This window comes from Tupaia chinensis, unplaced genomic scaffold (assembly GCF_000334495.1).
Source record: "Tupaia chinensis unplaced genomic scaffold, TupChi_1.0 Scaffold139055_1, whole genome shotgun sequence".
Lineage (NCBI taxonomy): Eukaryota > Metazoa > Chordata > Mammalia > Scandentia > Tupaiidae > Tupaia > Tupaia belangeri.
Window position 1 is genome coordinate 563147 of NW_006198945.1, and position 6273 is coordinate 569419.

Below are 6273 nucleotides of genomic sequence, written 5' to 3' on the forward strand. Positions count from 1 at the left end.
TTGCCTCTCGGGTATTTTCATTTCATTTTAGCCGCCCGCTCCCAAAGGATCTCTACCTCTCTACTCGGGAAAGCTCGTTCCACTGCTCAAAATCCTCAGGCATCCTCTTTAAGTCCCTGATTTGTAGAGAAAGAAAAAAAAGAGAGAGAGATGGTACGCCAGCAGGGGGCAGTAGCAATCTTTTCCTGCCCCGGTTAAAGGTTAGAAGAGGGCTCCATGTTAGAAATGGAGCCAGGAAAAGTGAGACTGGGGGGTTAATTTTATTTCCCATTCCAGATGTTAACTGCCTGGAAGGGTCATGTAACAAAGTGTAAATGTTCTTCTCCTAATTGGCTAAAGAAAAGGAAACTAGTGAAAGTTTATAAAATCAGTACAAAAGCATGACAGGTAACCCAGATATCTCAAATTCATAAATATTATTAATAGAAATAACAGAAAGGGTAGATAAATCAATGCAAGCAATTATGTACATCTGTCAAGGAGTAATAACACCTGTATGTCTTATCATAAATGAGGTGAGTATCGTGCTCTTCGTCAGTAAAATATAACTTGTTAGTCACCTTGACACTCCACAGCTGGTCTTAATTTTAAAATGAAATTATATGACTTATTTTTAGTCTAAAAATAGCTAACTTTCCCTTAGATAAAAATTTCCCTTAGATAAATGGAGATATGTCATATCAGAATACAGAAGAATTCTATGTTTTTAAAAAGTAGATTCTGAGAAAAATATTGCAAGTTCTTTTTGCCTTTTAATATTACTATAAATTGTCTAAAGATCTTGTTGGAATGCAGATTCTGATCCAGTAGGTCTAGGGTGCTGCCTGAGATTCAGTATTTCTAGTACATTCTTGGCTGAAGTTGATGCTTTTTGAGCAGTAAGGACTTATTTTTCCCTTTCATCAGATTTCTAGCCCACCAAGACAACGAGGATACAAGAACCTCTTTTTAGATGAAGTGAAGCAGTACCCTGGTATTCTGCTTACATACAAGATCAATTCTTTCAATGTGTTTCTGCCTGGTCTAGAAAAAGTGAGTCAATTTTAAAAGAAAACAGTATGGTCCAGGATGAGACATCTCTGGACTGCAGCTTTGAATGTGTTCACTTCCAGATTCATCCACAGGGAAACTCTAGACCCGATATTTCCCCTATAGTCCTGACCCCCAAAAATCAATTCCTGGAAATGTATGTCTTCAGTTGGTACTATAGGGAAAAATCAGACAAGATTCTTTAATATGTGAGTTTAAGATTTTTTTTATAAAAGAAAATATGGGGGACCAGCAGGTAGAGTAATGATTATGTCACTGGAATCCCACTTGGTCAACCACAGTTCGAGTCCTGGATCTGTCGGCTTAAACTCACACTAGGTGTGTGTGCATGCATGCTCAAAATCCCAAGAAGAAAATGAAGGAGAAGGGATTGCAGGTGGCCATCCCCCCTGGGGGGAGATTTCTCACTCTCTGTTTCTCTCTTTATCTCTACCCAGTGAGTACACACGCACTATGGCAAAAACCTCTCTTGAAAAAAAAGAAAATATGGTTAATAAAGTAGAAGAGAATGATTTGTCTCAAATTTGTTTAAGGATGTAATGCGTAAAGTAATACAATGTTTGCACATCATTTTTTTCAATAACAGAGTTGTTTTATCAATCAAGAGTAGGATGAACAGGGAAATCTGACAGAGATTCTGGCCAGCAACATGAAATCAGAGCATTATATTATTTTCAATTTGGAAGCGGCTTTAGGGAGGATCTAGTGTAACCTCCTCATTTTACGTTTTTAGGTCTCTTCGATTCAGATTCTGGCCCTGTTAGTCCGCAGAAACAGCTCTCACTAAAAATTCTAATGAATTCTTTGTAACTAAGGTCAAAGGAAGTTTTTCTGTTCTCATATTACTTGAAAGTTTCATGGTACCTATTACCATCAGCCTCTTCTTCCTTCAAGCACTTTCCCCTCTTGACCCTGTGACACAGTATGCTCCCAGTTTGCCTCTTATTCTATCTTCTTGACAGCCATATCCTCCTCTACCTGGCCTATAAAGTTGAATTTCCTACAGGCTGTATTCTAGGCCCTCTCCTGATATTATACTCTCTTAGACAGTATTATAAATTCCATTATCCTTTTATGCAGATGGCACACAAATGTATATTTCTATCCAGACCTCTATATCCAACTGCCTCCTAAACAATTCCTGTTGGATGTCTCAAAGTTCTTCAAACTCCTCATGTCAAAACTAAACTTTTTATAGTTCCTCCAAACTCTGCTTCTATTGTACTGTGTCTTTTTCACTGTCACCAATCAAGGCCAAGACATCATTTTTAAGACCTCCTCTCTCATCTACCATTTCCAGTTCTTTGCCAAGTCCTATCGATTTATCTCTCAAATATTTCTCAAGTCTGACCAATTTTCCCCATCTCAACCTTCATGATCCCAGTTAGATATTCTTCTCTCTTAATAGTACTGCTGCAATAGCAGCCTTACTAATCTATCTAGACTGACAGATGGCCTTTTTTTTTTTTACCTTATTTTGTGTTCTGCAGCCAGAGTGATTATTCAAAATCAGAATCTTTTTAAATTACAGCCCCTGTTTAACACTAGGGCTCTCCATATATCTTTGGGTAGAACAAGGAAACAACTGAACATGCCCTAAATTTCCACATGTTCTGGCCCATGCCTACATTGTTATTCATCTCCTCCCCTATTTACCTCATTCCTTCCCCTCTGGCCATATCAGTCATTTTCAGTCCCTAGTGCTTATCCCATGAGGATTAGTAATACAGTAAGCATGTACTACTTGCTCAGGCCTCATATCTTTTTCTGGCTAATAACAGCTTATTTGTCAAATCTCTGCTCAGTTAGTATTTCCTCAAGAAGGCCTTCCCCTACCTGTAGATCTCTGTCAACCCTCGCTGTCACAGGCTCTCTTAATACTCTGTGACTCTGATTTAAGGAGCTCATCGCCATTGCATATGCATGTGTATATGACTGTTTGCTTAGATGATGAGCTTTGTAATGAACAGGAACAGCAGATGTTTTGGTCCATCATTGAATACTCATACGTTCAGTGATAGATAATGACAATAATCATAACATTTATGGTAACTAGGATATAATTTTAAATATATACCCAGAGTGCTGCTTAAACAAAATAACATAAGTAAATATGTGTAGTTCACAAATGGTTCTGTCCAAAAATTACTTATTAGGGAGTTAAAAAGTTAACTGTGATTATTTGAAAAAAAAAAAAAACCAGCTAAAGTCATTTTCAGTCCCTAGTGCTTATCCCATGAGGATTAGTAATACAGTAAGCATGTACTACTTGCTCAGGCCTCATATCTTTTTCTGGCTAATAACAGCTTATTTGTCAAATCTCTGCTCAGTTAGTATTTCCTCAAGAAGGCCTTCCCCTACCTGTAGATCTCTGTCAACCCTCGCTGTCACAGGCTCTCTTAATACTCTGTGACTCTGATTTAAGGAGCTCATCGCCATTGCATATGCATGTGTATATGACTGTTTGCTTAGATGATGAGCTTTGTAATGAACAGGAACAGCAGATGTTTTGGTCCATCATTGAATACTCATACGTTCAGTGATAGATAATGACAATAATCATAACATTTATGGTAACTAGGATATAATTTTAAATATATACCCAGAGTGCTGCTTAAACAAAATAACATAAGTAAATATGTGTAGTTCACAAATGGTTCTGTCCAAAAATTACTTATTAGGGAGTTAAAAAGTTAACTGTGATTATTTGAAAAAAAAAAAAAAAACAGCTAAATTCAATGGCTCAGCAGTCTACAGCATGAAATAAATATGATATAGGAGACTGTGAATCTGATGTCTTTGATTCAAGTTCTACCTCTGACAATCATTGGTTTTGTAACTTGGAACAAGTCCTTTAATCTTTCTGAGCTTCATTTTCATAATATGTAAGATATATATGTATTTCATAAAATATTTATATGTATAATACTCTTGAAATTCACATGACAGGGCCAGCAGGTGACCTGGTGGTTAAGGCGCTGGGCTTCCACATGGCCAAAAGTGGTTTGAGTCCCAGACCCGATGACTTGAAACTCACGCCAGGCATGTGTGTGTACATGCCCAAAATCCCAAGAGGAGACTGGTGGAGAAGGGATTGTGGCATGGCCATTGCTCCCGGGGGAGGTGACTTCTCACTTTCTCTCTCTCTCTTTCTCTCTCATGCTTGCAAGTGTACATGCCCTTTGGCAAAAACCTAAACAAAATTTTTTTTAAGTCACATGAAATTACCACAGAGAGTGTGTTTTAGGCTCTTAATCTCAGTTCTTAGCATCCTTACTGCTAAAATTTGTGTTTTATCTTTGTTGCATGGGCAATTCCACTTCCAGGGACAATAACTTTCAGGGGCTTTAAAAAGACCTTATTTGCAATACAGTGGGATCCTCAAGTCTTATCCTCCTATTTTTCTAACTCACCAAATTACAACTGATTCAGGCATGTAGCACCCTCATTTTGTACTTTTAAGAGAAATGAAAAGGTTCTGATCTGTCCTATGAGGTCGTAAGAATCAACTTATTATCAAAAAGAACAATATTTGGTCTATATACACTACATATTAAAAATGTTTAAACAGATATAAACAAATGGAAGCATTTCTTATAGGCATTAGTATCATTTACTGATACTGACAAGCCTTAAGAACATCTAATGTGTAATACTTGCAGTTTTCAACATATCCATAGCATGGGGCAGAGCAATAACTGATGTACATATTTTTTTCCAATAAGGAATCTGAAGTTTATGTAAATTGATCAATTTTCTCAAGTCTACATGATTGAGCCATAAAGTCATACTTTCTAGATTTACTACCCAAGTGAACAGAGTTATTTCTTCTCATGTGTGATTGATGTCATTTTCAAGTCACTAGAAACCTACTATATACCCCAAACTCTTTTTATTAACTATGTTTCTAATTCCATTGTGGTAAATGTCCTTTCTTAATGGCATTTTGGTCACCATTATAGTAAGCAGCACACACACACAATGTGATGAATGGAAAGTCCATATTAAGAGTCTCAAAGTCGATATTTTCAAGGAAAGTGTCCAAAGATGTCTAAGATACTAATAGCCTGCATCAGAACTCCTAGTTAATACAGAAAGATGGTTCTCAAATATGGGCATTCTTCCCTCATCTTGAAAAGATCAAGAAGAGGTCAGAAGAAGACCTATTAATCTGTAATTGACGCCCACAAAATAGAGGTTTGAGGCAAATTAAAGAGGGTGAGAAGTTGTTTTTACCAAATCTTTTATTGCTAGGGGTTTTTCTCTCACAAAGAACAAAAAAAAAAGCAGATTTCAATTTGTTTAAAAAAATGCACCTCCTGAATTTTAGGATAGATTCACCTGCCTCTAACAGACACTCATTTCACTCAAGGGTCCTAGCTAGGCTCTTGGTTTGAATGAATTTCTAGGTGAGAAAGCCCTCTGAGATGAAGAAGCATAATCATTATGTTATTTATTAAACATGTAATTCGTGTGATCAGTATTAATGTTTGCCATTCCTAAACTATGTGTACTATCTCAGGGTTCAGTTAAAGAGTCTGTTTCTCAAAAAGAGATCTGTGAGCTACCACTGCAGAGTCCACAGTGGATCTTCACTTTTGTGATCATTCACTGGCCACACATCGTGTATCTCCTTGCAATGATTCTATTGGAAATGAAAGACATACTATAGAGCCCACTCCTGGATTGGGTAAATTGCTAGGAGAACAGGAATTAAAAAAAAAAAAGAAAAGAAAAGAAAGGTGAAAATGAAGCATCATTTCTACATGTTGGTTTGCATGGGGTGATCGGGTGCTATAAGCATTAATGCTGATGAATTTAAAGTCGCTTTCAATGGGTCACATCGTTCACAGAGCAAGAATGCTTAAAGAGCTAATGTTGGGACCAGCAGATGGCATAATGGCTACGTCGCAGGACTGCCATGTAGTCGACCACAGTGCGAGTCCCGGACCCGGTGACTTGAAACTCACGCCGTGTGCATGTGCGTGCATGCCCAAGATCCTGAGACAAGAAGGGGGGAGAAGGGATTGCGGCGTGGCCATCCCTCCTGAGGGGATGATTTCTCGCCTTCTGTCTCTCTCTGTCTTTCTGAGGAGCGCAAGTGTCCTATAGCAGAAACCTCTCCAAAAAAAAAAAAAAAAAGAGCTAATGTCACTCTGCATGTATTCTCCCTCATTTTCAGAAATCTAGTTTGTTTCTCTCCCCTTTATTTTGTGGAATGCA